The sequence below is a fragment of the Pelodiscus sinensis genome, chromosome 3, assembly GCF_049634645.1.
Source record: "Pelodiscus sinensis isolate JC-2024 chromosome 3, ASM4963464v1, whole genome shotgun sequence".
Taxonomy (NCBI): domain Eukaryota; kingdom Metazoa; phylum Chordata; order Testudines; family Trionychidae; genus Pelodiscus; species Pelodiscus sinensis.
In genome coordinates, this window is record NC_134713.1 from 73,948,183 (window position 1) to 73,975,995 (window position 27,813).

The 27,813-nt window shown below is 39.5% G+C and overlaps 1 long non-coding RNA gene across 1 annotated transcript; it reads right to left on the reverse strand.

Annotated features, from left to right (window-relative positions):
* On the reverse strand, positions 1 to 27,763 carry LOC142827841 (uncharacterized). Its single transcript, XR_012902611.1, has 3 exons — positions 21,315 to 27,763; positions 14,277 to 14,356; positions 1 to 3,628 (listed from the first exon to the last, which is right to left on the reverse strand). It is a non-coding gene; the product is annotated as an uncharacterized LOC142827841 (long non-coding RNA).
* Positions 27,764 to 27,813: the final 50 nt, after the last annotated feature.

Here is a 27,813-nt window from a genome sequence, read left to right on the forward strand (position 1 = left end):
TTAAAGCTTAAACAGTTACAGGTTTATTAAAAGGCTTATAAAAGCATGTGGTTACAATGCCTATTGATCTACTTCTTAACTACTAGCAAATACAGATCTTAAAATGGTTACAAAGAAAAAAGGAAGATAGAAAATAATGGTACCAAGTGACAGCTTAATCTTTAAAGAGCTCTATTCTATGCATGCACTAAAATAAAAGGACACATACAGGTACAATTTTTACCCCCTTCTGCATCCCCCAATTCCAGCATGTCAGGCCAGGATCAGTCCCTCAATTCCTCGGAAAGACGAATACAAGGCTGGGCGTCCCTATGTGGACCTTGGGAGGCCTAACCCAACCAGCAGGTAGATGGTAGATTGACGATCAGAGTGAGTGCGCTGCTGGTCCCATCTTTATACCCGTGGGATCACGTATTCTCTTTCTTATCTATGGTGCCAAATTGTGCTGGTTTATCTTTATGACGCCAGTTCTTACAAAGGAGTTTTGATGTAATTTACACTTGTAAGAAAGAGAGCTAAACTGGGAGAACTGGACATTCTTTGCTCAGCAGGAGATTACTCCCTGGGACGCTTGTGTGTGATCGTATCAATATCAGTGCTAGCCACAGGCAGTTCTTGCAGCCTCTCGGTCAGATAGTTCAGAATAGCAGAGGCGTACAGATAGTTCGGAATAGCTTGCTAGTCCTAACTATCTAGCCCGTGCCGCGTGTAGCCGCGCGGCACAGGGTTTGCACTAGCCGGCTTTTAAAAATGGCGGCGCCGGCTTTATGCTAATGAAACCCGGGAAATTCAAATCCCGGACTTCATTAGCAAGTTCGGTATGCATACATTACCCCACTAGTTCGAACTAGGGGGGTAGTGTAGACATACCCTATCAGAGATGATCTAGATGGTGCTTGGTCCTGCCATGAGGGCAGGGAAATGAACTTGATGACCCCTCGAGGTCTCTCCCAGTTCTAGTCATCTTTGATTCTATGAATCTTTGAGTCTATCCTAGGTATATACTTAGGTGGTTAGCTCGTCCCAATGCCTTTGCTGTCATATCTATTCTTCTCTTTGATTAAGCTAACATTCCAAAAAGCTAGTGTGCATATCTCTAGCTGAGTTGGCAATTATACTTTCGGCTCCACTTTAGATGTATCCCAAGTGACTTGCCCAAGGCCACACAGGAAGTCTGTGGCACAAAAGGAGAATGGACTGGAGCTCTCCCAAGTCCCAAACCTTAGTCACAGGGCTAGCCTTCTCATGGTAGATGCTAAAGATTGTCACTCTGAATGTATGTGTTTGTGAGTACTGCTGGTCAAAGATTTTCTTTCAAAACTGTTTTTGACAGAAAATTGAGCTTTTGACTCATCTTCTTTTTTAACAAAAACTGTCCACTTCCTGCAGGCCTTATTTCCAGAGTTCAGTCATTTAGAATCAGAATCACAGGCTCGTAGGAGTGGATGGGATCTTTAGAGGTCATCCAGTCCAATTGCCTAAATTCATGACAGGATTAAGTACTATTTAGACTAGTGGAGGGTAACCTGCAGCCTGCAGGACACATGAAGTTAGTCAGGTTAAGCTGCTGGTAGGCTGTCAGGTTATTTACCTTGCACCTGCAGGCATGCCGTCTCAGAGTATGTTTAGACTACATACCTCTATTGCCACGAGGCATAAGGGATCGGACGGAAAGGGCTTTCCTTGTCAACCGATCTCCATCTAGACTGCCTCTTTTTGCCAGCAAATTGCCACGTTGGCAAAAAGCAGCGGCCATTTTTATTCTAATGAAGCGCGGGATATTTAAATCCCCACTTCATTAGCAATTTCGGTATGTCTAATTTATCCTCATGTCTAGACATACCCTCATAGTTCCCATTGTCCACGATTCACCATTTCATGCCAATGGGAGATGAGGACAGTCGTACTTGTAGACACAAGGTAAACAACCTGTCTAGCAGCTTGCCAGAGGTTTACCCTGATCATCCATGTGTAGCCTGTGGACTGCAGGTTACTGTGATGGGGTAATCCAACTCTGCACTGGGCCGGCAAGAGTTAACCAGGCCTATATGGCTGAGGGAGCACCACCCCCACAGATGTGCTGGGCATACTCCAACTAGAGGAGCAGTATAAAAGCTGGGGGAGCAGCTTGCTCAGGGCTGATCACTCCAGGGGAAGGAGCTGCTGCAGAGTGCTGATTCAGGAGTAGCAGGCAGACACTGCAGCAGAGGCCAGCCAGTGGAGACCAGCCAGGGAGGCTTGCAATCTGGAAGAGAAGCAGCAGATGGATGCTGTGGCAGAGACCAGCCAGCAGACAGCTTGGAGGACACAGGTGGAAAAGATGCCAGCAATCCTGGACAGGGTAGGAAGTTACCCAGGGCGAGGTATTGGAATCCCCGAGAGCTCAGCATGTTTCTGGCAGATTCCCTACTGAGTTATTGGTGGGACGTGCCCACCACTGACAGAGTCCTATCAGTGGCTACCCCACTCTATTCACCCCCCAAGAGGGATACTACACCTGGACTACTGACTTGGCTGCTGGGCCCTATTGCCCTGCTGACAAAGTCTGCTACTGGCCCAGTGATGGTAACAATTATGGAATGGAGCAACCCAAATGGGGTGTAAGAGGCTGTGCACCCTGCCTCAGGGTGGGTGGGTGAGAGGCTGGGCTTGCCACCCCCTTGACAGTTACCCATGACTGATCTAAACCTTCCCTCACAGGTGTTTTTCTAAGTATCTCTTAAAAATTTCCACTGAGGAGATTCCACATGATGTAGATCCGTATTGTTATGGCAAATATTTTGAGATGAATTCAGGTGCTGAAAAGGAATTTTTGTAAAACAATAACCAGATAATTTTAAAGTATGAAGACATTTGTAAAAATCAAAATCTGTACATTAATATTTGTAAATAAAAAACTTAAATTTTACAGATAAATGGTTCACCTCACATAATTTTGCCAGCTCTAATGCTAATAAAGAAGTTAGCTCTCTCAGAAAAGTTAACATGATCATTTAAAAGATTTCCTTTATTCACAAATGTTCAATAATGGTTATCTTTAAATCAATAAATGTTTTAAATGCTTTTTTCCTGGGATTCATATGCAAATAATTCATATTGTAAAAAATTCATACAAAGTCAGGTGTGTGATTATCTTCACATAAACAACAATAATGGTGGAAGGTTAGATCATACTAAAACCAGATTAGAAAACTTTGTTTGTGACACATCAGATGAAACTAATAAATATGCTAATTAGAGTATTATTATGTAAATTACACAATTTCAATATTCTGGTGAAGAGCCATATCAACAAGTTCAATTAAAAATTACAGTTGTCTAAGTATTATAGTTTAAGCAGAAATTACTTGACAGCAACTGAAATGTTGAGAAACGATTATTTCTTTATTACATTCCATTTTACATCAATTCCACCAACTGAGTCAATCAGAAGCTAAATGCTATTATAGAAATGAGTGTAAAATCTGTACTAGACAGTTACATTTCCTTCAGCTTCATTCATCATAGAAAGTGTCTTATGAAATCAATCTCTTGAAGACAGAAACTTTACTGTTCTCCTTCTGGTACATTCTCTTTCAAGGCAAATATTCTCTCCCTCTTTCTGAAAAGCTTTCATTGCTTCTTATTTCTGTTTGAGAAAGAAAGGCAAACAGTAATAATGGGGATGATGTTTTAATAGGCTCTTTCTATTTGGTTTTAGTCAAATGCATTTTAATCCCACTCACAATGCCTCTTAAAATATTTTCATAACAAAATGGCTTAGTCTTCATATCCACTGAGATTTGTTTATCTAAATATTTCTGTGAAATCTTTAGTCTCTTGAAGAATTTCATACTAATGGCTGTGCTGTGGTAGCTAATAGCATTTAGGACATAGTCTGTAATGGAAATAAAATAATACAGTAAGCAAAATTCCAAAATTGTAGTGATAGAAAACTGACTTTGAATCACTGGCAGAAGACTGCTATTGTTCAACAGGAATATTAACTTCTGTGTTCCCTTCTGCTACATTATCTGCATGGTGAACAGAAGCATGGAAACATCATGCAAAATGGTCAGGGAACGAAAACTGGCTGTTTTCTATCCCCTCTACTTGTACTCTGACAAAGTAACCACATGCAGGGACACTGTCCATTTTTCTAATACACTGGATGCAGTTCAGAAAAAGATAAGAAGAAAGGGAAAGGATCCATGGGACATTCAAGTCTACAAGTTATAGTCTCATTAAAAAACATAATAGGATTACTTTACGATCTGCTGCCATTTAAATGATTGCTGCCCTGAGCAGCATCAATTCATGTTATGTGTCATTGATGGGTTCACATGGTAGCAGGTGGGGCAGCTAATAGTATTAGTTTGGTTTTGCTAGGCAGGCTGCTGTTACTAGTGATGGGATTAGGAGGGGTTCAGAGGCAGGGAGCTCATGTAGCTGACTCAATATGCAGAGATCTTACTCTAGTTTTTTTTAATGTCGCTTAATGCACACCACCAGGGCCCAGCCTCACTGTAGCACTGGTAAGGAAAACGGAATCTATTGAGTTTCTGATGTCAGGCCTTCCCTTCTGTGCATTTTGATATGGAAAGGAAAAATATCTCAGGACAACTTAAAAAATGTTTGAGAGATCTGTGAGGCTAATGCAACATGTTGCAGATCCCATTGTTCTACCTAAGGACTAGATTGTTTCTTGGACTACATACCTGCACAAGCTTAAAAGGGAGTAAGAAAATCTCAGAGTTACCTGTATATTAGGTTCAGGCATGCAGGAATGAGTGCAAGCTAGGCTCTGAATCAAATTATCTTTTAGGCCCCATATGAAAAGCAGTGTATTGTATACACCACCACTTACTCCAAATTATATTTAATGTCAAATATCAGTCCACTCTGAATACTTAGTTTCAAAAGATTGTGGGAGGAATAGTGACACTGAAATAAAAAGGCCAATGTGTACCAATGTGTAAGTGTTCACTGTCAAATCTAGTAGCAGCTTTGTTTAACAGGACATTAATAGTCAAACGTTCAACCAGCAGGCCAATTAATCATATGAATTTGCCAAGTAAGTTCACCTCACTGAGAAATATGTGGGGCATTGTAGTCATAGTTCAAGGATCCCAAGGGCACAATAGTCTTGGTATGTCTGGCAAAAGTAGTTTGAAGATAGATTAATAGTCAGGCATTTGTACAATAAAGAGAAAGACGAAATAGGGACAAGCAGCAGAGACTTTGGTTTTTAAAGAGAGTTAGTAAGAAGTCATCCCTGTAATGAAATCATTTTGAATAATACAAATCTTGATTGGTCACTACACTTCCCTGCAACAGAGGGAAGAGATTGTATGACCTAATGGGAGAAAATTGTTATCAATAGCTTTAAGGTTTCCCTGAGATTGCTTTTTCCAGCAGCAATTAACCCTGAGTATAAGGAAGTTTGCCCAAATGCCACTCAGGTAAAGGTGCTGATACGCTTTCCAGGGAAAATAATAAACTTAAAATCCAAAGATCCTTCTTTGCCACTTAAGCTTTTGATTAGAGGTAGACGATGTAAGATCATTTGTATGTTTTCAGGGAGAAATGTAGGACAAGAACACCTGAAAAAGGAACAACGTAATCAGCGATATGAGTGAGATTAATGTGGTAAAGATAATCAGCAGTTTCTGTCTGACCAAAGCAGGGAGGATTGGATTTTACTGAAAAAAAACAACAGAAGGGCAAAGAGGACAGAAATCAGTTTTAGTTCAAAACAATATAATTTATTTTTTCCTTTGCACAGGTTAAGAAAAATATTATTATTTTGTCAGCTGTATACTGAACAGTGCAAACAGAAGCTATTTCCTAGGTCTTACAAAAGAAATTTCAGATGGATACTGGTCCAGCAACCTCAATACAGAACAAGGGAGTTTGCCAGACCACTGGAGGTCAGGATCTGGGGCTCCCTTCATGGCCCAGTGATTCCGGCAAGCTCCCTGGCCTGAGCCTACCTGCCAGGCTTCGCTGCCCCTGGCATGCAGTCAGAGCTATGACCCATCCACAAGCCCTGTGGGAAGAGGGGGTTGCCAACAAAATTGCTATATTCAGAAATGATTTTTTTGCTTTCCATCCAATATAGACCAACTGGCAACCTCCGTGGCTGGAGCTCTCTAGTCCCATGGATGTTGCCAGACCAGAGAGTCGTGGACCATAGAGGTTCAATCTGTATTATAAAGTCTTGAATTTATGAAAGGGGAACTTCCCTTTTCCTTTTCTGTGGGGCTGTGTCCAGACTCAGGGGGTTTTTCGAAAAAAGTAGCCCTTTTTCGAAAAAACTTCCCCTGCGTCCAGACTCAAGCCGCGTTCTTTCGAAATTAATTCGAAAGAATGCGGCTTTTCTTTCGATGGCGGTAAACCTCAATTTACGAGGAAGAACGCCTTCTTTCGAAAGTTCCTCTTTCGAAAGAAGGCGTTCTTCAATGTAAATAGGGCTTCTTCGAAAGAGAGCATCCAGACTCACTGGATGCTTTCTTTCAAAAAAGCAAGTCGCTTTTTCGAAATTTCTCCGTGCAGTCTAGACGCTCTCTTTCGAAAGAGGCTCTTTCGAAAGAAGCCTGCAGTCTAGACATAGCCTGGGTTGGTTTGCACTGAAAAGGGAATGATGATTTCAAGTTATCATATTCAAAATGTCAGGAAATTAAAAGTTTAAACATTATTTAAAGTAAGTCAAAAGTCTAAAAGCAAGTGATTATAGTTCAACAGTATCAAATTTAGAAAAGAAGGACTTTTGCTTGCAAAGACTCCTAAATTCACACTACAATTCTATTGGATGTTAAGCAAAAATCATTTCTAACCATAGCAATTTAGCTGGCAACCTCATTCATATTTAAACTTGAGTAGCAGGTTTCTATTATTATGTGTCACAGGGAATTGTTTTTCAGCCCTACCCCTTGAAAATAGCTGATCTTATATTTGGGTTATTAATATGGAAATAAAATTATGAGGAATCCTTTACAAAAGTTCTAAAGTTTTTTTTATATAAATAAAACAATGCCATTCCTATATTTATTGAGATTTGGAAGGCTCTGACTTTGTTCAGTTTAATCTAGGAATGGAATACATAATCAGCAAGCATAATTATTACCACAGGTGTGAAATCTTTTCATACTATTTTAGTATAGTGTATTAATAATTCTTTAAGAATAATTAGTATGCTATAGAAGATGGTCTTAAATCAGTAATGAGAACATGACACATAATCAGTGAGAGCAGGGCTATGTGAATGGATGGTGCAAGAAAAGGTCAGAGGAAAACAGAAATACATTCTCAGTGGAAATTTTTTCAATTTTGAAAGAGAAGATAATTTTGAAGAGAGGACCCAGATAACCCCTGAGGACATCATTCTTCCAGGACAAACAACTGCATGCTCCAGATATTGCTATTTCCAATTAATCACAAAGCACTAAGATTTAGGCTCCTAAATGGGCATATGGGAGCCAAAGTCCACAATGGAGGTGCCACTGACATTTTAAAAGCTGCAGGGCAGGTGCTACTCCATCCTGCTAGGTGGCTAAATCTCCACCGGTAGCATTTGCAAAGGAATTTAAGCCCTGCTGACTCTCAGAACAACCTGCTCAGAGTCCTAGATCAACCTAAACTTCTCAGAGGCCCTGAATCAGGATACTTAAATTAGGTTGGAGGTATGCCTGTCTCATCCAGGAGGGCCATAGGCTTGCTCTGATCATGTCCATGCTCCTGATCTCTGTGACACCCCACAGCCAATGGCCAGGAGTTAGGCCACTGATAGTTGGAGGGTCAGCAAAGCACCCTCATAAAACAACTATGAAAATTATACTAGGTGGGTCAGCATTTCTCCACTCAGCCCTGCAATACCTAAATGCATTTAAAAATGTCACTCCCACTTCTTTAGTGACTCCTTAAACTTCCATCCAAAGATTACAAGGCAGTTTACAAAAGTGGACAAGTATTATTTGCCAGATGGGGAAATTGAGGGAGAGAGATTAAATGGCATGCTAAACTCACACATGGCTAGAGCCTTTGCTTGTGCATCGGAAGAAGGGCAATATGTACCTACACAGGAGGAACCTAGAGAAGGAATTATGACAGATTTGCAATTCCTTCATTGCTCCTGCCTCCAACTGGGATTAATGAATTAACTGGTACCAATGAAAGGCTGCAGAACTTCTGTTTTTCCAGTACTGTTTATGGTGAATGGGGTCGGTGAGGCAGAGAGGACTATGAAGCCAACCTGCCACTCGGTGACCCATATGCTCAGGAAAAGCACACGCTGTAGAACCCCTGAACCCTAATTAGCCTGCAGGTGGAATAAAGTTCCTCACTATCTGTGTGAATGAATGCGGGCACTGTCAATTAACAAAAAATCTGAAGTCAGACCCCAAGCTCCCTATCATATATATATATACAGAGAGAGAGAGAGAGAGAGAGAGAGAGAGAGAGAGAGAGAGAGAGAGAGTAGCCCAATGTCTGTGACTCTGTAATGCTGAAACACTGGCTGTTCCCTCTGGGCGGTGCTGTTGCCTCCTGCTGTGGCGCTTGGCTGACTGCTGCGCTGCTCAGCCGGGCCACCGCACAGAAGCAAGCGGCGCAAGAGGCCGTTTGGGGTCCACGCATGGGGAGCACGGGGCCCAAACAACCGCTTGCACCACTTGCTCCTGCATGGCAGCCTGGCTGAGTGGCGCAGAAGTCAGCCAAGCGCCATGGCAGGAGGTGAAGGTGGGGCAGTGACGTACATGCCTGGGGGCGGGGCCTGGACGAGCATGCATCCCCAACGGAGACAGAGGAGAGCGGAGAGAGAGTGAAAGGCAGGAGGGGGAGAAGAGAAAGAGAAAGACAGAGAGATAGGCAGAATGCGAAGGAGAGCTGAGAGAGAGAGGGAGAAGCAGTAGGAGGAGGAGAGAGAGAGAGTCGGAGTGAGAGACCGGAGGCTCAGGAAAGAAGACCAACATGGAGGAGAGACCTGAAAATCCTGTCTGATGACGGGCTAACTGGCTAGTTATAAGTATAGAGTGTATGTGTCTCTGAAGTCCACATCCTCAAACTCATCTCATGATCAGTACACAGCTCGATCTACTGTTAACAAGTCTCTGCTTTTACCAGTTTACAATTTTGTCATAAACAGAAGTTACCTCATTACCTCAATGTACGCCTATTGGAAATGCCTTAAATATTGATATAATATTGTATATTTGTCTGTGACAAGATGTTAAGTGACCACAATAGTCTTTAGACCTAGCATAATAAAGTGTTTTACAAGCATTAAGTCTCACAACACCTATATGAAGTAAGTAAATGAACATCAGATATGTAAGTTTTAAAAATCTGCTGAAAATGTAGTCAGGAGCTCAGATATTTAAGTAGGGTTGCCAGATGGTTTCAACAAAAATACCGGACAAACTTGACATTACATCACAATCTACATGACATCTTATTTAGAAAATACCAGGACATTTTCTCATTTATATTTTCTCAATTTGTTTCCCGAACAGAAAGCTCAAATACTGGACTGTCCAGTTCAAAACCGGACACCTGGTAACCCTATATTTAAGTACAAAAGCATTAGCTGGAAGGGTTTGCAAGGACAGCCATATATCACCAAAAAAAAAAAAAAAAAAAAAAAAAAAAAAAGAAAGAAAGAAACTTACACAGAAATCTGTTTAATTTTTTTCAAATATCCAATCTGAGCAACTTGATATGACTTTATTCTCTGCAAACGAGCAAGCTATATCTGTAGGAAAGGGCACTCTATCACAAGCCATTTTCAATTTAAAGATGAGAAGAACCGTAATGAAGGAAGAAGCTGAAGAAAGGAAATCTTTGTCTTGCCATCCACATGGCTGGAAACTAAGAGAGTCAAAGACACATGGGATGCTAACAGAAAGCTTTTGAACCCTGTCTTGAATAATAAATTTCTAAGCTTAAGTGTTCAGTAACTCAAGATCTACATCAATGAAGTGATAATGGTGTTTATCAGAGGCAAATCTGATCCATGGTAATTAAAATAAATAAGCATAGCATGTGCCAAGTTTTAGACATGCCAGGCTTTATGTAAATCATGCACTGAACACTGTGACTACCTTCCATAACTATTCCTACTAGAAAGAAAATGAATGAAATTAAAGAAATCGAAAGTTTTTTACCAAATCTTGTTTGAAAAAATTGTTTTAGTAATCATGAGTATTTCTGAGGTCCATTGTCATTACATAGTCCTTGAAGAATGATGCAGTAAGCAGTGATCATGATCAGTCAGTGGTGGTAGTGAGGGTGAGGGGACAGTTTGCCTTAAGGAATATTTGAGAGATTAAGGACAAGGGAGGAAATAGGTGGCTCATACATTTTCTATATAATTATGTTCTTATAGTATTACTTTATCTGAACTTCAGCTCTAATGGAACCAGGCAGTTAAAATATAAAATATAACAATATTTTTTCACAGAACTAAAGCAAAGCAAAAGAAGAAACCTTGCCATAGGTATTTGTATGCATCTTTTAACCATGACAACCGGTCTTGTGTCTTCCAAGTCATTCAATATTTAAAAACCTTCAATACAAAAAGTATTGGAATTCTAGTCCTGAAAAGCTTAACTTGGTTTGTTCCTTCTGCAATCATTACTATCAAGAAAAGCCAATATATTTTCTGTGATGTACATTATGTGTGCAGCACTGACATGATTCATTGGCATGCTTCATGACTCATGAAAAGACAGAGCCTGTTTGCTTCCACCAAGCAATTTTAAACTTTTAGGATATATTAGTATCTCTATTGCTCATTTGGAATAGATGGAGCCTTTCTTTGAACCACAAACCATATAAATAAAATCAGTTGATGCACCTGAAATAGAGTGTAATGACAAATGACAACAATCATACTGGAATTCAGTATCAACAAAAAATAATCAAACACTGAATGAAACTGACAGAAGACCTTTAAAATGTTGCCAAACTCTATTTGGATAAACTGAATGTTTATAACAAGCCTAATGATTTCATCAGTCTTAATTATTACTGTGGCTTGGTGAAAGACTCACATGCTCTAAAAGTAATAAAGAATGTGTCAAATGTTTGAATAGGAACAATTAACTTCTGCCCAAATGTTTATTGTTTTGCAAATAATCAGAAACTGAGGAAAATGATGGTAATTGCAAGAGAAAGTCTATTCTATTGTCTGCACCACACCAAAGTGATTCCCTTACACAGCAGGTTAGAGTAATAAATTCTAGAGCTATAAGCATTCTGCTGCCTACTTTCAGCGTAGAAGCTTTTATTAAGTAAACTTTAATTACTCTTATATGATTAAAATAGAGGAAAAGTTCAAAGTGGACAAGGTCACATAAGACATTTTGCTTCCCTTCACACACAGAAATGAAAGCTGGGAATTTTGTAAAGATGAAAACTCCTTTTTCGCTTGTATTTCTCTAAGATTTCATTTGAAAAAATATATAGTGGTCCAGTCTTTATTGCTGGCAAGCCTTATTTTCTGTATTATACTCCTCAGTTTCCCCAAAAGTTGTCATTATTATGTTTTCCTCATCATCAATTTTGTAAAGGTAGTACTCAGTGCAACTTAGAGCAGTTCACTTTTTACAATTTTAGGCTGAGAAATTGTGGCTTTATTTAACTGCATCAAAACAGATTGAAGAAGAGATAGAACTGCCACTAAACAAACAGAAAGTAAGAATATAAGATCATAAGAATGGCCATCCTGGGTCAGATCAATGGTCCCTCTAGCCCAGTATTCTGTCTGCCAACAGTGGCCAATACCAGATGCCCCAGAGGGAGGGAACGCAACAGGTAATCCTCACGTGATCCCTTTCCTGTCACCCATTTCCATACAAACAGAGGCTAGGGACACCATTCCTATACAAACTGGCTAATAACCCTTGATGGACCTAACCTCCATGAATCTAACTAGTTCTTTTTTAACCCTGTTAAAGTCCTAGCCTTCACCACATCCTCTGGAAAGGAGTTCCATAGGTTGTCTGTGCACTCTATGAGGTAAAACTTTCTTTTTTTTTTGTTCACTTTTTTCACACCAGTCAAGATTTTATAGACCACTATCATATCTCCCCTTGATCTTCTCTTTTCTAAGCTAAAAAGTCCAAGTCTTTTAAACCTCTCTTTATATGGGACCCATTCCAAACCCCTAATCATTTTCTGAACATTTTCCAATGCCAAAATATCTTTTTTGAGATGAGGTGACCACATCTGTACGCAGTATTCAAGATGTGGGCATACTATGGTTTTATATGGAGGCAATAAGATATGCTCTGTCTTATTCTCTATCCCTTTTTTAATGATTCCTAAGATTCTATTTGCTTTTTTGACTGTGGCTGAACATTGAGTGGATATTTTCAGAGAACCATCCACAATGACTCCAAGATCTCTATCTTGAGTAAAATACAGGACTATGTAGCACTTTAAAGACTAACAAGATGGTTTATTAGATGATGAGCTTTCGTGGGCCAGACCCACTTCCTCAGATTGGTCCTGGGACCAATTCTATTCAACTTATTTATAAATGATCTAGAGAAAGGGGTAAACGGTGAGGTGGCAAAATTTGCAGGTGATACCAAACTGCTCAAGATAGTTAAGACCAAATCAGACTGTGAAAAGCTTCAAAAATATCTCATGAAACTAAGTGATTGGGCTTTCTGGAAATCTAAGTATACTATGTCCACTGGATCCTCATTGTCCACATGTTTGTTGACCCCATCAAAGAACTTTAGTAGAGTAGTAAGGTATGATTTCCCTTTACAGAAACCATGTTTACTTTCCCTGTACAAATTGAGTTTATCTACATGTTTGACAATTTTATTCTACACTATAGTTTCAACTAATTTGCCCAGTACAGACATTAGACTTACTGGTCTGTAATTACGAGGATCACCTCTAGCGATCTTTTTAAATATTGGCATCACGTTAGCTATCTTCCAGTTATTAGGTATGGAAGCTGATTTAAAGAATAAGCCACAGTTAATAATTCTGCAATTTCACATTTGGGGTTTTTCACAACTCTTGGGTGAATGCCATCTGGTCTCAGTGACTTGTTATTGTTCAGTTTATCAATTTGTTCCAGAACCTCCTCTAATGACACCTTAATCTGTGACAATTCCTCAAATTCGTCACGTAAAAAAAATGGCTCAGGTTTGAGAATCTCCCCAATATCCTCATCCATGAATACTAAAGCAAAGAAGTGGGGAATGGAGAATGGCTCTAATTCATAATACTCTGAGCAACTTATGATGTACATTGAGGTCATTAATACAGCTAGGCTTGGAAGGATTTGACATTGCTAAACTTTGGTAAATATACATTTCATCATCTGCACACACCGGTGAAAAATATTTCCATCTATAATAATGAAAACATACAGATAGGCAAATAACATTTTTACAGGCTTATTTGCTTGATTTAAATATATTTACATTGTGTATTTGATGTGATATTGACAATTTATAGTTTAACAGTTAAGTCTTAACTTTTTGAATCTCAAGGTCTACTACTATTAAATACTTATTTTCTGACTTCTGCCTATTGTCATACCCCTCCATACTTTCCATTGGGAGAGAGTAGGAATAATTAAAAATAAATTTCAATATTGTCAACATTATATAAAAATTAATCCTACCAAGCCTAAATATGGCTATTAATTAAACAACTGAAGAAAAACATCTATGTAACAAACCCCTAAATTCGTTCACTTTTTTTTCAAGATTACTGTTATGGGTTAAAATGGATGTGTGAATTTAAACTAGCACCACATGGGAAAGGTTTCCCCCAGGACAGGTACTGTTCTGATCAGGTGAGGTGTATCTGTGGGTATGGAAAAAAGTCTAGCTGGGAAGACAGGCAAAAAACGTAGGAATGGAGGAAAAAATCTAAGCAATAACTCGTAAGTGAAGTGTGATGAAGAAGCTAGAAAGAGAACATCTGGGTTTGGTGCTAACTAAAGAGATTTGGGCCTGTAATGCTCCTGATTTTAGTTCCTGCTGTTTTCTGGCAATACAGATCTTTGTACATTCCTTGTAAATAAATCATATTGCATCATAGACAATACCAGATTCCATCATCAATTTCTACTGCATTCTGAAATATACTCAATGTCCCTAACTTTGACAAGCTGCTCGGGTCAAAAGGGGCAATCTTGTTAATAAAGCTGGAGAAAACATATTAAATATACATGCACTACATCAAAATACACATTCACGGACCTCTTATAACATTAATCTTCCTCCCCATGCAATATAGAAAAAATGCATGATGGTTTGCTGTAGTACCTGTATAAAGGCTTTTTCAGCATGAGTCTGGATACCTGCATTACTCAGCTTACCTCATCTCATGTGATGGGAAAGAATGTCTGAAAAGAAGCAATTTTTAGCATGTGACTGTTTTAACATTATAATTCAGAGCAGATTACAGAGCACAGATGTAATATGTTCCATGCACAAAGCTACATGAATGAATGCAGCATTCTGCATTAGCTGAAGATGTTAAGTAGATATCAGGTTTAACTCTGAATAGAACATATTTCAGGAATCCAAAACAGAGAGGATGAATGCATAGATAAGTATGAAATTGTCTGGACCACAGAAAAAGTTATGCTGTCTTTGACAAACAGACGTGGAAAAACAAACAAGCATACATTCTGGATTGTTGGTATCTCTTGCTTACTGCATGACATCAGCTGCTTCAGCATGTGGCTGCACAGGAGAAAGGTCATCCTCCATTCTGGAAGGATGAGCTCAGGATTGCAGACCTAGGTGATGCACTGCAGCTGGCTCTGTATCATATACCACCAGTGCTGGTTAAACATTTTTTTCACCAAAATTGCATTTGGATGAGAACATTTCCATTTCTGTCAACAATTTTTTGTTTGTGAAAAAAATGAAAACCAACATGAAAACATTTTGTTTTCTTCAAAATTATTTGTGGAAAATAATATACTTTCATGACAAGCTCTATATCATGTCTGAATAAAATACTAATTTAATTGTTAAATAAAAGCTCTTGTTGTATTAATACTGAGAGCAATCAAAGAACCAGGAGGAAACCAAGACCATAAAATTCCTTTCACTCCAGGCTGAAATTCTTCTGCATAGAGAACAGCTATAAAGACTGTGAAACTTTTACACTCCCTATAGAAGGATTAAAGCAGGACCTATGTATCAGAGGCTTCATTTTGGATCTCTGTGCAGAGGTAGATTTAACTTATGGAGTATGAACATGCATATGAACTAGACGAATAAGGACATATCTTCAATGACTTTAAGAAATATTTGGGGGAGGTGGAAAAGGAAATACAAGGCTCCGTCTTTTTACTAGAGTCTTAACTGTTGCAATATTTTAAAAAGCCATAAACCAAAACACATAGTACAGTAGTTGTTCTGCAATGCATATAATAAAGTTTCAATTTTGAAAGGAAATAATTTGTGCTGTTAATATTTAGCAGTTTATATTCAATTCAGTCTCAACTTCATAATTTTTTTATATAAAAAATATTGCTTTAACTTTTAGAACATTGCCTGAAAGAACAATATTTTCCTCAAATAAATGTCGTCAAACTGAAACATGAGAATCTGGATACAAAGACAGAAAATGTTGCTATATGAAAACAGCGAAAGCAAATGGTGATGACTGACGTGACAATCAAACTTGACAAAAAATGCTGTACAATAACCTCATGCCACCAAAAGATCCTTCTAGAGCATTTTTAAATGTCTGAGCTGTATGAATTACAAATGTTTGCTGTTTTTTGTTCATTTCTTCTGTAAGACTGATCAATGACCTGCCTAACAAATGGCTAGCTGTGTTTGCACAAGGACAATCTAATCACAAAAAATACAGATACAGCATTTGTAAAATCCCAAACCTTTATTGAGGCTAAAGGGGAAAGGCCACAACTTCTACCATAGTAGAAAAATTGTAAGCACTTATCAGCCTTCTACAGGAGAGGACTCTGCTGGCTCTGCATTTGCTAGAAAAATAATTTCATCTCAGCCCCTTTAGCTGGGTTGTGTTCATTTTTCAGCTTTAGAACTAAAAAGCTACAATAAACTTAACAGTGCAAGTCATAAGTCTGACAGTAATAAGCAAACTACTCATGATGAATGGCGGGGTATGTACTTCTATCCCGGTATATTATTTTTTATTTACAGAACTTCACAACAAATGTAACTTATGCCAGATTAATCACTGCTTTCTTCTTATGAGCCACTTTTCAAATGCAGACAAATGCAGACAGATGGACAGAGAGGGTGTGTGTACACAGCAGGGCTTAACTCGAAATAAGCTATGCAAATTGAGCTATGTCATGTGCGTAGTTTATTTTGAAATACTTTATTTCGAGTTTTGGTGCTGTCTACGCAGCTCCTTTTCAAAATAGAGCACTCTTCCTCTGACTTCCTTTACTCCTCCTGCAATGAGGCTGTGTCTACACTGCATCCCTTTTCCAGAAAAGGGATGCAGATGAGACAAGTAGGAATTACAAATGAAGCGGGGATTTAAATTTTCCCCGCTTCATTTGTATAAACATGGCTGCCATTTTTTCCGGCTCGGGGCTTTGCCGGAAAAAAGCGCCAGTCTAGACGGGGATCTTTCGGAAAATAAAGCCTTTTCCGAAAGATCCCTTATTCCTCTTAAAATCAGGCAAAATCCCAAGCTGGAAAAAAGCGGAGCCATGTTTCTACAAATGAAGTGGAGAAAATTTAAATCCCCGCTTCATTTGCAATTCCAATTTGTCTCATCTGCATCCCTTTTCCGGAAAAGGGGTGCAGTGTAGACACAGCGTGAGAGTTACAGGAGTTGGAGTAAGAAGTTCTCTAGCTTGACAGTATTTTGACATTATGTCAAAATAACTGCCAGCTGTGTAGATGCAGACCGTGTTATTTCAAAATAATGTTACTGTGTAGACCCAGCCTGGGTGAACACTGGCCAGCAGAAGGTGGCAAAGATGGCTTCGAACCAACTTTCTCCTCCCCTACGGATTTCAAGGCAGTTGGAGGCAGTCACAATGGCCCTCTAAATAATGTAGGTTGTTGTAATGACTACTCAAGCTTCAGCAGCCCTTAATTACATCTATGGTCATCTCCATAACTCTCCAAAACCTGTGTGTCATTCTTTGCCATGGCCTGGGTCCCAGCTCTATCTCTGTATTTTGTGAGGGAGCAGGTGGCAGTGGTGTATATAAGCCACAGAGTAAGAAAACATAAAAACACCAAACACAAGATCAGAAAATAAGCCTCTCTAAACCAAAAATGTATGTAATAGAATAGCAAAGTGATTGGCAAAGTCAGAGATAAGCTACCTTCGCTCATTCCCCCTGTAAAAATCATAATGAGAAGACAACATTATCGTATAGCCATGAAATATTCTCTATGGTTAAGTATGGCAAACATCCATGTTCTCGTCATACTATGTGGCAGTAAGGGCCCATGTTGTAAAAAGAGTAGTGGTTAGTAGGGAAACATGACACAAAAAGCCTTCTTTTGTTGTGCCCTTTTGCAGCAGGTAGGCACAATGGTAATCACATTGTATGACTTTTAGCCAGGAAGAGGGATTGGAAGCAGACTGGGACATACCCACTCTCTACTCTGGTCTGTCATGCAGGGAAAAGCCTTCTGAATGCCTTAGAGGCCTAGAGCAACTTGCACATTCTCCCTGTGTATGCGAGCACATGAAGAGACACTATTTCTCACTGAAGTTCATTGTTTCTGGTGTACCCACAGTGCAGTGCAGTTCTGTGCCACACAGAGAAAAACTAGTAACATCAGAGACAACTGAGCCCATTATTTGTATTTGAATATTCTAACTTGGCATTGTCAGTATTGCCAATCACCAAAATCTTGAGTTTTAAAAATAAATCCACTTGGGGTTGTTTTACTTGCTTTTCTATGGTAGCATTCTCGGAAATGCTTCTAGTTCTGTGCACAAGGCCAGGTAGACAGGCAGAACTTCAGAGTCTCAATATGTGGATGAGACGATGGTGTAGGGAGGAGGGGTTAAGATATATTAGGAAAGATAAGGAAATAAGATATATTATTTTGGCAAAAGGGGAGCCTATTTATAGGAAGGATGGTCTCCACCTAAACCAAAATGGCACCCGACTGCTGGCACTTAACATTAAAAGGTTGTAGAGTGGTTTTTACACTGAGGGAAAGCCAAAAGGGGCGGACGAGCACACGGATCAGATAAAGACATCTCTTAGGGGACTTCTACACAGAAATGCTATAAGACTAAATAATAAGATGGGTGAACTAGAGTGCGTCATATTAAAAGAGGATATTGATATAATAGGTGTCACAGAAATTTGGTGGAATGAGGACATTCAATGGGACACAATCATACCAGGGTACAAAATATATCAGAAGGACAGAATAGGTTGTGCTGGTGGGGCAGTGGCACTATACTTGAAAGAAAATTTAGAATTAAATGAAGTAAAAATCTTAAATAAATCAAAATGTACAAATGTTCAATCAAAATAAATCTCTATGGATAGGAATTCCATGCTCTAATAATAAGAATATAGCAGTAGGGATATACTATTGACCACCTGACCAGAATAGTGATAGTGACTATGAAATGCTAAGGGAGGTTAGAAAGGCTATCAAGATAAAAAACTCAATAATAGTGGGGGATCCCCATATTGACTGGGTACACGTCACCTCAGGATGGGATGAAGAGATCAAATTTCTTGTTAACTTAAATGATAGCTTCTTGGAGCAGCTTCACCCACAAGAAGCAATTACACTGGTCTACAATTTTTTAGAAGTCATCTGCTTCAGAGATAAAATGTGCTATTTATTATGTATTTTGATGTGCTGAATTCAAATATGACAATTAAACAATTGATTGGCTACTGTTTCCAAGATATTTAAGTTTTTACATTTTACGTCTATGTATATTGTGTAGATAGTAGAGTTTTAATCATAAATTGTACACCTAGGTCTTTTCATGTGTTTATGGTTGCTTTACATGATAATATTTCACTGGTCCTGTTTATGTAACACTTTAAAAATCAGCAAAAGGGTTATATAAATAGAATTTAATATGAAACAAAAGGCAAAAAACTATTATGTACATAGTTTAGTCCTATTCAGTGTCTACTCGGCGCTTCTTGGCTTGTCTCTTGTATTCAAAAAATGGAGCATCTCTTATCACTGTCCAGCAATAGTCTGCAAGCATTGATGGGTTCCATTTGCCCTGATAGCGTTTCTCCATTGTTGCAATGTCCTGGTGAAATCGCTCGCCATGCTCGTCGCTCACTGCTCCACAGTTCGGTGGAAAAAAAATCTAGATGAGAGTGTAAAAAATTTATCTTTAGTGACATGTTGCAACCAAGGCTTTTGTATGCCTTGAGGAGGTTTTCCACCAACAACCTGTAGTTGTCTGCCTTGTTGTTTCCAAGAAAATTTATTGCCACTAACTGGAAGGCTTTGCATGCCGTCTTTTCCTTGCCACGCAGTGCATGGTCAAATGCATCATCTCGAAGAAGTTCACGAATCTGAGGACCAACAAAGACACTTTCCTTTATCTTAGCTTCACTTAACTTTGGAAATTTTCCACGGAGGTACTTGAAATCTGCTTGTATTTTGTCCATGGCCTTGACAAAGTTCTTCATCAGTCCCAGCTTGATGTGTAAGGGTGGCTCCAATGACTGTTGGAGTGGCCAATCTATCCTGATGTAGTGGGAATCTCTTGTACAACTATCCCATTCGCAGAGAAAACAGCAGTACTGTGTGTATCCAGTCTGCAGACCAAGCAAGAGAACAACAACCTTCAAATTGCCACAAAGCTGCCACTGATGTTGGTCATAGTTTATGCACTTCAAAAGTTGTTTCATGTTGTCATAGGTTTCCTTCATATGGACTGCATGACCAACTGGAATTGATGGCAAAACATTGCCATTATGCAGCAAAACAGCTTTAAGACTCGTCTTCGATGAATCAATGAACAGTCTCCACTCATCTGGATCGTGAACGATGTTGAGGGCTGCCATCACACCATCGATGTTGTTGCAGGCTACAAGATCACCTTCCATGAAGAAGAATTGGACAAGATCCTTTTGACGGTCACGGAACATGGAAACCCTAACATCACCTGCCAGGAGATTCCACTGTTGTAGTCTGGAGCCCAACAGCTCTGCTTTACTCTTGGGTAGTTCCAAATCCCTGACAAGGTCATTCAGTTCACCTTGTGTTATGAGGTGTGGTTCAGAAGAGGAGGATGGGAGAAAATGTGGGTCCTGTGCCATTGATGGTTCAGGACCAGAAGTTTCATCCTCTTCCTCGTCTGACTCAAGTGAGAATGATTCTGGTGCATCCGGAACTGGCAGACCTTCTCCGTTGGGTCTTTTTCTTCTTTGACATACCTTTCCCAACTGGAGGCACCATGCAGAAGTAAAAATTGCTGGTATGATCTGTTGGCGCTCTCCAAATCATTGGCACTGTAAAAGGCATAGATTTCCTTTTCCTGTTCAACAACTGGCGAAGATTTGTTGCACAAGTGTTGCAGCATACGTGTGGGGTCCATCTCTTGTCCTGATCTCCAATTTTGCAGCCAAAATAAAGGTGATAGGCTTTCTTAACCATAGTGGTTATACTGTGCTTTTGTGATGCAAAAGTCACTTCACCACAAACATAGCAGAAGTTATCTGCGCTGTTCACACAAGTACGAGGCATCTCTGCTCACTTTGGCTAAACAGAAATGTGTCCCTTTGCAAAATCAAACACTGACAAATAAGAGAGCATGACACTGTATGATTTCTAGAGCTGATATAGGGCAATTTGTTCAGCAGAGTGATGTAAGCTTCATTATGATTGCATCATCCACGACTTCTAGGAATAACATGATGCAATTCATATCATGTATGATGCAATACCAGCTTCAGATTGCATCCTTCATTGTTTTGCCTAAAAAGCAAGTACTGTCCAAACCCAGTCATAGATTTATTCATAGATCCAGTCAAAGATGTATTTTAGTCATTTCTGGTTTAAATTGAGATCCCTTCCCTTTATAACTCACTTATCCTCCGCCATTTGCAAGTCAAGGGTCGTATATACTGACCCAATAGCATATCTTGAAAACTAGAGCCAATCAACAATTTTAAGCATCATTTTCGTTCTCAGTGACCCAGAATTAGTAAAGTTTGACTACATTTATTTCAGAAGCATTTTGGCTTTAGAGCAGTGTTATTGAATAAGGAAACGTTATTTACTTGTTCCCATAATGTAAGAACTAGGGGTCACCAAATGAAATTAATAGGTAACAGGTTTAAAACAAACAAAAGGAAGTTTTTCTTTACACAGCGCACAGTCTACCTGTGGAACTTCTTGCCAGAGGAGGTTGTGAAGACCAGGTCTTAAACAGGGTTCAAGAAAGAGCTGGATAGATTTGTGTAGGTTAGGTCCATCAATGGCTATTAGCCAGGATGGGTAGGAATGGTGTCCCTAACCTCTGTCAGAGACTGGGAATGGGTGATGGGAGAGGAATTGCTTAAAGATTCCCTGTTCTGCTCCCTCCCTCTGGTGCATCTGGCATTGGCACTGTCAAAAAGACAGGATACCGGGCTAGGTGGACCTTTGGTCTGATTCAGTACAGCTGTTCTTATGTTCTTGTTTCTGAGCCTATAAAGTTTATTCCCAATCTTTTCTCCACAGCCATGAAGGCTAGAACTTACTTAGAATCATAGAATCATAGGACTGGAAGGGACCTCAAAAGGTCATCGAGTCCAGCCCCCCACCCTCAAGGCAGGACCAAGCTCTGTCTACACCATCCCTGACAGATGTCTATCTAACCTGTTCTTAAATATCTCCAGAGAGGGAGATTCCACCACCTTCCTTGGCAATTTATTCCAATATTTGACCACCCTGACAGTTAGGAATTTTTTCCTAATGTCCAATCTAAACCTCTCTTGCTGCACTTTAAGCCCATTACTCCTTGTCCTGTCCTCAGAAACCAAGAGGAACAAATTTTCTCCTTCCTCCTTGTGACACCCTTTTAGATATTTGAAAACCGCTATCACGTCCCCCCTTAATCTTCTTTTTTCCAAACTAAACAAGCCCAGTTCATGAAACCTGGCTTCATAGGTCATGTTCTCTAGACCTTTAATCATTCTTGTCACTCTTCTCTTTACCCTTTCCAATTTCTCCACATCTTTCTTGAAATGTGGCGCCCAGAACTGGACACAGTACTCCAGCTGAGGCCTAACTAGTGCAGAATAGAGCAGCAGAATGACTTCACGAGTTTTGCTTACAACACACCTATTGATACAACCTAGAATCATATTTGCTTTTTTTGCAGCAGCATCACACTGTTGACTCATAAATCAAAGCTTAAGCTATGTCTAGACTCCAGGCTTCTTTTGGAAGAAGCTTTTCTGGAAGAGATCTTCCAGAAAAACTTCTTTCAAAAGAGAGCTTTCACACTCAAAAGCACATCGAAAAAGTGATCTGCTCTTTCAAAAGACTGGACGTTATCTCGCATTTTAGTTGTGATTACTATGGATAGAGTGGCCTCCAGGGCACCTGTGCTTTTTAGGAGGCCTCTTCTTTCAAAACGAAAAACAATACTTTTTCCCTTTCAAAGAAAGGCTTCTTCTTCATAGAAAGAGGGAAACCCCCAGCGTTTTCTGCTATCGGAAAAATCCCTGCGTTCTTTTGACTTTCTGTCGAAAGAATGCAATTGCAGTGTGGACATAAGTGTAGTTTTTCCAGAAAAACAGATGTTTTTCTGGAAAAACTCGGCAACATAGACATACCCGTAGAACAGGGGTTCCCAACCTGGGGTACACGTACCCCCAGGAGGTACGAGAAGCTTGTCAAGGGGGTACGGGGAATATTTGGTAAATAACTAGATTATCCTAATTGAAATGTTCCAAAAGTAGTAGTATTAGTGAAATAAGTTGTGGATTCTAGAGTCTAGAATTTATTTTCTTTCATATTGAATAGGGGGTACGGGAAGGTTTACTAAAAGCCAAGAGGTACGGGGACCAAATAAGGTTGGGAACCCTTGCCATAGAATGTCATGTAATCTCCTGACTTCAGAATCTATAACTTTAAAAGAACAAATACTGTGAGACTCACCAATTCTTATGATTGTCCCCTCAGTTGTAATACACAAAGGTAGTTTAAACACAAATTCCCAAAATTTTAGAGCTTCAGAAATTGGAGGTGAATTCTTTCAATGGGAGTAGATTCGAAATGATGGCTAACAGAGGAGCTTCCACAGGTTTAGAGGTATTTCAAAGCCAGAGCAAGGATCACAAAGTTCTTCCAATTACTACCAGGTGCTTCCTGGCAACTGATGTTGCTTTTAATATTCTAATGCTTGTGTATTTGAGAAATGTTGTTTTTAATATTTTGCTCAGGAATCTTGATATTTTAAGAAAAAAATGGAAGATAATTGTGATGAGATTGAAATGACTTCAAGGAGACTTTTCTTTTAAAATGTCTTAGTGATAGACCTAAACATATATTTAGAATCTTTGATATGTGAAACTATGCTAGTTTTAAGACAGATCATAGACTGTAACTTCTCTAAACTCCTTTTTAAATATGTGTTTAATATTGCATGCATTTAATATATAAAACAGAAAACAAGGTTTCACTTTGCCTTTAAACACCAATTAAAATATCAGATCCTGATCCTGCTCTATTAATAAATCTAATGAAAAGTGAACATTTTAAAGAAGTAAAGCAGTAATTTAAAGAGGTGGTTAAAGCTATAACCATAGCAACGATCACAAGAAAAGGAAAGCTATCTCTACACTCCTCATGTTGGCATGCTCATAGAATTAGCTTTAATGGAGCACATTAGATTTATTTCACTCCACTATAAAAAAAGGAATGCAGCATATGTTCAGGTCCTACCAATCTTTGTTCCTTTTATAATTTCAAAAGTGTACTTAAGCACTCTAATTCTAAGCAGCAAAGTGCATCTATTATACAAAGGGTTATTTTTTTAATAATAACACTAAAGATGTTTATCGTGTTAGAATGCATAATTAAAGGACATAAAAATGAAACTGTTAATATCAGGTTACAAGCTCATTTGACAAGCTGAAGCAACATTCAAGGCTCAATGGAAACTTAGATGTTGAGTATCCTCAGCCACCAATGTACATCCACTTACCATTGACATTACAGCAATAAAATCATATTGTAATGCTAGTCACTTTCCAGGGTGGCAATTCAACAACATTTTTCTTTTCAACTACATGTCTAGTCTTAAAAAAAAAACACTTCTACAATTACAGTTGTTACCATGAAAAAGTCCTCTTTAGTTGCTCAAAGATCATTGTGGCAACCATAGTTAGGATAAGACTTGGGCTGGGAATGAAAATATTTTTCAAAGAGGATTTTGAGACTTCAAATTTTGTTTTTGTTCTGATTTGGTATGAATCTTGAACATTTTTAAATTATCCATGAAATGATTTTTTTAATCCTTTCAGATCAAAATGTTCCATTTTCAGTTTGAATTGTTTTTCCAATGTTATACTATGGAATGATTCCATTTCCATGGCTTCCAGTTCAGAGCAATATTGCTTCTCCTCCTATCAGATGAGAGATTACCACTGACAAGTTACTGGAGAAAGTACATATGCACCTAGCCTGCCGTTGCAAAATGATCTTTTATAACCCTAGCTGCACATTTGCCATCACATTGCCCATTATGGTCTCATCAGTTATGTCAATATGCTAGGCTTGAAACTCCCACAAATACTCAGGCAAGAGGAATAGATATCTGCTGTAATCCCCAACCAGTCCCTCAGCACCAACTGCATAAACTGCCTGGATGGTTTTGACTTGCCAGTGGTCCCTATTGAACAGGCTCTGGACTAAATAAGGTCTCTGTGTCGAGAATCAGTATTACTGGGGCCTTTGTGATAGCCCTTTGTTCAGCTTCAGTGCAAAAGAGACAATAATGCATATTATTGATGGGTGACCGTTGACTAGGTTCAGCAATGATCGAGAAGAGATACATTATGCACTGCAGATGCCATTGCTTAGCTAGATGACTATGCACATGCTAAATAAATAAATATAATAAGTACATAGAATTGGGTGTAGTAATGATTATTTCTATAGTAGCACCAAGAGGCCAGAATCCCATAGTCTGAGGTACTGTACGAACACAGATGACAGAAAAAGAAACCCTTCTAAAAGGAGCCTATAATCTTACATACTAGGATAGTCCTTTCCCCTATGTAGTAGCAAAAAGGATAAATAGAAGTGTCCACCGGATTTTCTTCATGTTATTCATTAGTTTGAATACTTCAGTCACAACTCCTCTTATTCAAATCTCATCTAGAATTCAATCCCAATTCATAATTCTACGCTTAGAATACAGGTTGGACGTCTCTGGTCTGGCACCCTCAGGATCTGACTGGTCCCGAATGAGGGAATTTGCTGGACCAGAGGAAGTCCTCTGCTACCGGCTCCCCAGACCACCTTTCCTCCCTGACTGCCAGCCCCAGCTGCCCCCACTGCCAAGCTGCCATGCTCCTGAGGTCCCGACAGCCCAGAATGTCCTGGCCCCACTATCAGAGCTGCCGTGGTTGCTGAGTCTCTGGCCCTGGCCCCACTATGAGGTCTGCTGCAGTTGCCACATCTCCAGCTCTGCTACCGTGGCTGCCGCAATTGTTACATTCCCAGCCCTGCTACTGGGGCTGGTGCGGCCCTGCTGCATTACTAGGGCTCCGGTGCCAGTCCCAGACCTAGCCCCAGCCCTGCTGGACTCCAAGCCACCAACCCTCTTGCCTCTGGGGCTCCCAGGCAGAACTCCCTGGTCCAGGAACACCCATGGTCCTGCAGGATGCAGGTGTCCTGGTTTTGGGAGGTTCAACCTGTATTTTTGCAATCTGCAGCATCAGGCTCATAGTTGCAACTTTTACCATGCCAGGGACAGTACCTGCACAAGAATCACCTTGCATGTGGACTACTGCAAAATATACGGTCACTAACAGCCCCAAGAGAACAACACTACAGCTAGGGATCAGTGCAGCAGAAGAGTGTCATGTCTACGCCTACTTTATCTATTCCTGACTTCTGTGCTAGCAGCAGAGAGAAGGGTAGCCCATGACCTATAGCTTTACCACTGTATAGCCAGAATCTGCCCCACAGGGCTGGAAAGCTGGTGTCAGCAGATCTGATTTATGCAAGTTATTATATAGCATAATGTTTTTCCTCTTATGACACTTTTATCTCCCTTTGTGTGTGTGCATGGCACAGTCACAAGCCTGGAGTCAGGAGGCTTCTTGTGTGGTGTGCTATCAGAGGATTCTGAGACAGAAATGTATGTAACCCTAGGTAGACAATGGTCCTGAACGTCTTACCCCCACTGTTTCTGGTACCTAAATATTAGTAAGACATGATTTGATATGCGTACGCTGGTGATAAATAAGAGGTTTTAACACTACAGCTATACCAAAGTCTAGTTTCTTTCTTTCCTCCTCCCCCCCCCCAAAAAACAAACAAAATACTAAAACCAAAACAAAACAAAACAAAACACTGTGAACTGTGTTTCCTTCAGAAATGTTTCCTTCTTACTGATTTAACTTACCTTTGAATTCTACACTTCAAAATAGCATAGCAATCAAACTAGCCTCTATCTGCTATTTTAGGCATATAGAGGAAATGGACATTGTGGCTGTCACCATTGGACTTTACTTACTCTGGGACTGTTACATGAGATGCTGAGCACTTCCTATGAAGCTCTATATGCCCGAATGCATGTTGATTGTAATGGATTTGAAGGTGCTCAGTGCCTTACAGGATGGGGCCTTTTCTGTTTCTGCCTGAGGGTTTGTAAAACATATTGAAGATAATCTCAGGTTTTCAGCCATTTTCAGTTCAGTAGGTGTTCATCTCAACACTGAGCATGGAAGGCGCTAATTCAATTCCATACTCTGTGGAGGTAAAACTTGTGGATTTTGTCCTGCTGATTTTGTATCCAAGCTGTTGTTTTGCTAGCCTAGAGGTTTACTTTAACTGCTTCATGATTTTTTAATGCCACTTTCCTCTAATCCTCCTTCAATAAACTCAGCAGGTTAGCCTCCATTCAAGTAAAAGTCACAGCAGTACAGAATTTCTGTTAAAACTCTACACTTCAAAAATAAGCTTTTCAAATCTCATAGTAGAATTCGATTTGGACTGGTGGTTTCTGGCACATTATTTCTGGTACTTAATAATAAGAGACAATATAATTAAAACCAAACTGAATTCTGGAAATCTAATTATTATCTTTCTTTTTGTAGGTCTGTGGAAAACTGTTGCATACCAGCCTATTACACATTTCTATTACACTATTTGCAACATTTTTTATTGAAACGCCCATGTTTTTTGTACAAAGAAGCTCTATTAAACAAAGGACTTACAGAAAAATAAGTGTGTTCACGGAAGAAACTTTTCACTTTCTGTTACAATGCATTGTGTATGGAACTACCAGGAATAATTTAGCTAATAAATGATAGCAAAGCTGACTATCCATATAAAACTTGGCTATCCCTCTGAAGCTTATCTACTCACTGTCTTTTTTTCTTCCTCCCCTTCCATTTTTTTTCTTTCCCCTCTTTCTCCCTTTCCCTTCCCTCCCCGTCCCTTATTTATTCTTGGATCTGAACTTCCAACACTCCAGTCATCTGAAGAAGTGGATTGTGCCCACGAAAGTTCATGATACTAACTATATGTTTTGTTAGTCTATAAAGTGCTACTAAACTATTTGGGTATGTCTACACTACCCCGCTAGTTCGAACTAGCGGGGTAATGTATGCATACCGCACTTGCTAATGAAGCCCGGGATTTGAATTTCCCGGGCTTC